This window comes from Trichosurus vulpecula, chromosome 7, assembly GCF_011100635.1.
Source record: "Trichosurus vulpecula isolate mTriVul1 chromosome 7, mTriVul1.pri, whole genome shotgun sequence".
Lineage (NCBI taxonomy): Eukaryota > Metazoa > Chordata > Mammalia > Diprotodontia > Phalangeridae > Trichosurus > Trichosurus vulpecula.
This window is the reverse complement of record NC_050579.1, coordinates 125026411-125033304: the sequence shown is the minus strand read 5'-3', so window position 1 is coordinate 125033304 and position 6894 is coordinate 125026411.

Genomic DNA, 6894 nt, shown 5'->3' with positions numbered 1-6894 from the left:
GGGCCCTAGAACAGCACCCTGAAACTGTACATGGGCAGTGCAACAGGGTCCAGCACCTAATGCCAGCAAAGGTCCCCCATAATCTCTTTCTGACCAGTTGTCCAACCCCCTTACCATCTCTGGACTGAGAGCTTCCACAACTGCTGCTGCTTTCACAGCCATCTCCCAGGCCTGCTGCTTGTGTTGCCGTTCTGTGTTGACCCCTACTCCATGATCACAGACCTCTCCTGCCAACTTCCTAAGTTGTCTTGGTCTGGAAAAATGTCTCACCCTAACCTTTTGTTGGCTCTGCTGCTTTTGAGTTTGATTTGAGATGTTACTTTAAAGTTGTTTTGAGGGGAATGTTGGGATAGTTCAGCTGAGTTGCTACTTGTATTTAGCCATCTGGGCTCAACCCACGCACCCCTACCTTCCAACTTAAATTCTCAAATAGCTGTTTAAGGCACTGAGGGCTTAATTGATATGCCCAGTCACACATCTGCCATGTGGTAGGACTTAAACCCAGGTCTTCCTGGCTCCAAGGCAGGCAGTTTATCCACTAAACCATGCTATATATAACAGTGTAATAAATATTTGTTGACTGTTGATTGTCACCAACAATGAGTGCATGACTCTATTTCCTAGAATAGGGTCAGTCCCCTAAGGCCATTAACTGCTTAGAAAATGCGGATTGTGGATTAAAGCCCTACAATGCCTCAACCCCCTCCTCCTTGCAAAACAAATTTCGTACGTGCTGGGGTTAGCATAGGATGAGGCTCTGGTACTTACTCTCATGTCACCTTGAGCAAACCCCTCCTTCTCTCTGGGCCAGTTTCTTTATCAAGGAGGAGAAGTCATTATATCTGATTTTTCCTAAGGTCCCTCTGCCAGCATTAATATCCTGAGGTTCCGGGGGCATTTCCAGTAGCACAAAACACCATTTCACATGTTGAGTTGGGCAGTAACCGACATGCCATGCAGTGAGAGTTGTGCATTCCAACCTTAAATCAGTAATCCAAACAGAAGAAGCAATGATTTGCTTAAGCTGATAGATTAATTACATAAGGCAACCCGACTTCTCTGATGAGAAGTACCTTCTCATCTACCTTCATTCTACCTTCTCTTCCCTCCTCCTCTCCCTAAAAAAACCGAATGTCCTTGTACCCAGGTACTAGTCTCATATCTTTTTGTAGTCCCTACAATACTTAGCACAGAGCTTTGCTTATAGTTGGTGCCTTCTGATTCAATCCTGGTTGTGAAATTTGCTACCTGTGTGATTTTTTGTCAGGTCACTAAGCCTCTCCAGGCTTCAGTAGGGCAAATGGCCTCTAAGATCCTTTCCTGTGATACTATCAAACCAAAGCTAAGAGACACAGTTGACCTACCTCCTAGTGCCGTCCTGCACAATCCGCAGCCCTCCAAAGGATTTCGGACAGCTCATGAAAAACGTAGAGGAAAACGTCCTCTACGTTTTTCACAGGCCACCCAAAATTCTTTGGTGTGCCCATGGGCCCTAGGTTGTGCAGGCCTGTCCTAGTAGGAGGAAGATTGTTGTTGTTCATTCATGCCCTGACTCTTGGTGATCTCATATGCAGTTTTCTTGACAAAGATACTGAAGTAGTTTGCTATTTCCTTCTCTGATGGATTAAGACAAACAGAGGTTAAGTAATTTTTCCAGGGTCACATAACTAGTGAGTATGTGAGGCAAGATTTGAACTCAAGTCTCCCTGACTCCAGGCCCAGCACTCTGTCTACTGAGCCACCTAGCTGCTTGGGAGTCATCTACTGAAGGTTTTTAAAGGTCTCTGGACTTAGAGTCTAATAACCTAGACCTGAGTCCCAGCTCTGGCTTCAATTAGCTGTGTGAACTTGGACAAGTCACTTAACCTATGTGAGCCTCAATTGTTTATATGTAAAATAGAGATAATGTCTACTTTTCCTGGGTTATTATGAGGATCCAGGGAGATAACATGTGCAAAAGTTCTTTCTGAACCAAATAGTTTTTTATAAATATAATTTTCTTTGAAATTGAAAAGTATTCTAATGGGGAATTAGCATGACATTATGAAAAGAACACTAGATAGATAGATAGATGGATAGATAGATAGATAGATAGATAGATAGATAGATAGATAGATAGATAGGATTGAGAGTGAGAAGGGCCCTCACTGACCATCTAGTCCAAATTACCTTTTCATAGAGGATGAAAGTGAGGCTACAGGTAATGTGATGTGCCCAACGTCACATGGGTAGTAAGCTTAGCCAGGATCCAAACTCATGCCCTTTTGTCTCGGAACCAGTGCACTTTCCAGTACACCACACTTCCTCCTTTCTACCTCCCTTGTCCCAAGGCTAAATGAGATAATAAAAAGAAAATACTTAGTCATATAAAGTACATAGAGAAATGTGAAATGTGTCAGGCCTGGAGTCAGGACAATTCAATTTCATGAGTTCAAATCTGGCCTCAGACACTTACTAGCTGTGTGACCCTGGGCAAGTCACTTAACCCTATTTATCTCAATTTCCTCATCTGTAAAATGAGCTGGAGCAGGAAATAGGAAACCACTCCAATATCTTTGCCAAAAAAACCACAAATGGGGTCATGAAGAGTCAGACATGACCAAAATGAATGAACAACAAAGTTATTTAATCAATAATCAATTAAAGTGCTTGGGACCTCCCCTCCCTCATTATACAGCTAGCTCTTTCTCTCAATTGCACAGGTTTCTCAAATTCAGGGGCTAGTGCTCTGTCACTGGGGCCACACGTTGCATCACTCACATGAAGGCAATGCTACCTCGGACAAACACTTTTCCTCTTCCTTTTCCCTCAATCACTGCTTTTGTTTCTCCATCAAGGTTCTCTGTTCTTCTTCTGGGGCATCTGGGAAGAGCCTGACTCCCCTGCCTCTCCTTGCCCCCAGCCAGGAACTAGTTACCCACATCTACCTACTATACTCACACTCCACACCTCTGCACGACTAGAGAGCCCGGGTATCCTCCTGTACCCTTGACCACTCCTGAAAGTTTGTTTCTCATTATGCTGAAGCCTTTCACAAACCTAACTCTGAACAGAAGTCTTCCCACATGTTCCCTTGGGGCTATTGCTTTTAGCAGCCAAGCTGTCCATTTTAAGGAAAGGAGGGACAGGATTCTGTCACTTCTCTATTTGTCCTCACTGGCACCTGCCTCTTTGTCATTGCGCGTAGGGCAGGCTAAGCTGGCAAACATAAACCTGTGTGGGGTTTGGGTGAGGTGGGAAGATGTCTGGCCATCTCTCTGAGAAGCAGAGTGGATGCCTGCCTGCTGAACAAGTTTCCCTCTCAGTGCTCAGGCTGGCAGATGGGCAATGCCTTGCTTCAGATGACACAAGTCATTGTGAAACTGGGTACAGTTGTTGCTTGTGTTCCGCTCCCTCCTTTGAAGCCGACTTTCAGATCCTCAGTAGTTTCGAGGGCAGGCTCTGGCACCCAGGGACCATCCTTTCCCAGCACAACACAGGCCTGAACCTTGTTCCTTCCTCTGGCTCACCTGCCTGCTGGGTTTGAGGCTAGTAAAAACAAACTCCCAGAAGCTAGGGGCTTATGGCCCAAAGAGCCATTAACATTGAAAGTCCAAGGGGCAGGAAGGCAGATAGGAAAGGCCATAGGATTTTATTAGTTAATGTAAGTGCCATAATGAAGATACAGAATATTTTGTTAATTTCAAAATACGCATGCATACAACACTTCATATTTTGCTATCTCTTTTGGTGGTGGTGTTGTTTGGTCGTTTCAGTCATGTCTGATGCTATGGCATTTTCTTGGCAGAGATACTGGAGTGGTTTGCCATTTCCTTCTCCAGCTCATTCTACAGATGAGGAAACAAACAAACAGGGTTAAGTGACTTGCCCAGGGTCACACAGATGGTAAGAGTCTGAGGTCAGATTTGAACTCAGGGAGGTGAGTCTGGGTAATTGAGAGGGGGGTGGAACTGGACCCAGGATTTAATTGGTTTAGACAACAAGCTCTTAATCAATGCTTTGTTGACTGATTTGGTTCTCCAGGGGTGTACCAATGGGCATCTACACCTGCTCTGCAAGGTATAGTTTTAGAGAGCTGCCTAGAGGCCTGGTTGTTGTCCTTCGTTCTTGAAGAAGACCAAAATGACATCACCATGCTAGAGTCAAGTTTCAATGTGTCCAACTGTGGCTGCTCAGACCAATACAACTCAGAATGCTCTACCACAGATTGGGCACAAATAGTCCGTGTGAACGTTTGGGGCAGATTCTCTAAATTTGCGCATCCTGCTTTTCCTTTGAGTTGTTTCAATTCTGCTTTGCTCATAGAGCACAGGACCTTCTCTCATGTGGGCATGCCATGCTGAGTGCTCCTATGCCAGTGTCTCCCATGGCACACAATCAATTCCAAAGTTCTTGAAAGAGACGTTGAGAATGTCCTTGTATCACTTCTTCTTACCACCACGTGAACGCTAGCCCTGTGTGAGTTCTCCATAAAATAGTCTTTTGGCAAGCTTATATTTTGCATTTGAACAATGTGGCCAGGCCATCAGAGTTGCCTCAACTCTATGAAGCAGAGTTTGAATGCTTGCTTGGCGGTTTAGTTCGAGTAAGGACCTCAGTGTCCTTACCTGATCAGAGGTGGCACTTGAACTCAGGTCTTCCTTCAAGGCTAGTTCTTTTGCTGCTATGCCATAATGCCTTCCTTAAGGTTATTTACACAGATACATACCCAACCATTCGGGGGCAGTTACTACACTCAGATCTCAAGGAATGAGGTGCTTAGGCATCCAGGGTCATTCAGGGGAGAGTTCACCCTCCCCTAATTCAGCAATTTACCAATAGCTACAGATGAGAAACATAGGGGAATTCCAATGTTTGTTCCTAATAGATAGGGATACTCTGTCACTTCCAAGGCAGTTCTAGTCCAGGGTATTTTAAAGATAGTACTTTGCAAAGCTTAAGTTGCCATAAACACATTAATTGTTTTATTGAATAATACCAATTGTTGACAATACTTCAAAGCTTGCATAGCATTATATATGTGTGCCTATATCTATACTGAGATCCATATCTTTATCTCTAATCCCACTGGATGGATGAAATAAATGAATTAAAAAGGATTGATTAAATGCATACTATGTGCCAAGTACTATCATCCACACTGGTCATACAAATAGAAAAGCGAGATAGCCCTTGCTCTTAAGGAGCTTATATTCTCTTCCATAACAGCAGGGGAGAATGAGCTGACAGCAAGATGCAAAGGCCCCAGTGGTGTTCCCCTTGTAGTGACAAGACAGTAGCGCATCTTCATTAATGTCATTGCCACTGACGTCCATTTCTGCTGTTGAACCATTTGACAGATCCAGTGACAGTGCCGGATAGATTTTGGTGGTGAGTACTTTCTTTTCTGGGTCTTCAGTAGCTGTGACTTCTGAGGAGGTGGGGGCTATCATACTTGCAGTGGAAGTTACTGGATGGGGTTAACACATCAGACATGGCTTGGTGGGGTGGGGTGGAGCTGGAAGTGGAGCAGGGGATGTGTGGTATGTTGTAGTATGTTGTTTGGGGCTTACCTGCCTTTTAGTGGGAGTTGGTTGATGGTACTGGTGGTAGTGGTAGTGGGGATGATGGGCCCCTTCATAAGAGTTGCTCCTCTCAGTGATGCTTTCAGGGGGCTAGGTTGAAAGCAGGGCTGGTTGTCTGAGCGATGTTGCTTCTTGGGATCTTGAGCTCAGCGTCTTAGGTTATATTCAACTCACTGGAACCCTGTGATATCGGTATCTATTATTATTACTGCCCCTGTACCTTGCAGGGTTGTTGTGCGGATCAAGTGAGATGATATTTGTGAAGCTCTCAGCACGGTGGTTGGCACATAGCAGACACTATATAAATGTTTATTCTCTTCCCTTCCCCTTCCATTCCCTTTTAGAGATGAGAAAACTGGAGCTCAAAGAAATTATGTCTTTGCCATTCAAAAGCCAGTGACTTGCCAAAGTTAGTAAGGGGCAAGATTCAAATGCAGGCCTCTCCTTATTCTAACCAATTAGCCAATCAGCGTTTATCAGGTATCGATTGTGTCCCAGACACTGTGTTGAGAACTGAGGGCATGAAAGTAAAACAGTTCCTGCTCTCAAGGAATTTATATTCACATTCTGGAGGCAATACGTACACAGATATATACAGGATATATGAAAAATGAAAACAAGGTACTTCAGAGAGGGAAGGCACTAGGAGCACCTGACTGGGGTGGGGGTGGGGGGAAATAACCGCTGCTGCTAATAACTGCTGCTACTGCTGCTGCTGCTGCAACCGCTACTACGGCTACTATTACTAGGTGACTGGTGTCATGTTTTTATGTATTTATGGATGGGGCATGGAAGAGTTAAATATCTTCACCACGTCACTGGTGTATTTTGGAATAAAACCCAGCATTGCTTAGTTTCTTTTTTTTTTTCCCATGAGTTTTATTTGTATTTGTACCTGCAGGCTATTTCAAAGCAAAGAATGTAAGCCTAATAAGCAAAGAGACCTATAGGCTCCTATAATGAACCCGTTCTTATGAGCATAGTTTATTCTTAATTAAATGCAGAATACTGAAATACAAGTAAGCACTCCCTGATCACTTTTGGATAACATGGCAAGAGAGTGATGGCAATATCACAAAATGAGCCAAGGTGGAAAAACCAGAGAGTTATGGATGCTTTTATAAAACTCAAAGCCTGTGATTGTAATCCAAAAATAGGGTGCTCCAGAGATTTCCACAGACTGTCACTCAGATTCTTCACCTTTATTTTCAGGAATCCATGAACACATAGGAGAACAGGTTACATTTACCTTCTCCTTCTCCTATATACTCTAAAAAAGTTGAATTACATTGCAAAATAACCTAGTCATTGTTTGCTGCCATGTTCTGGG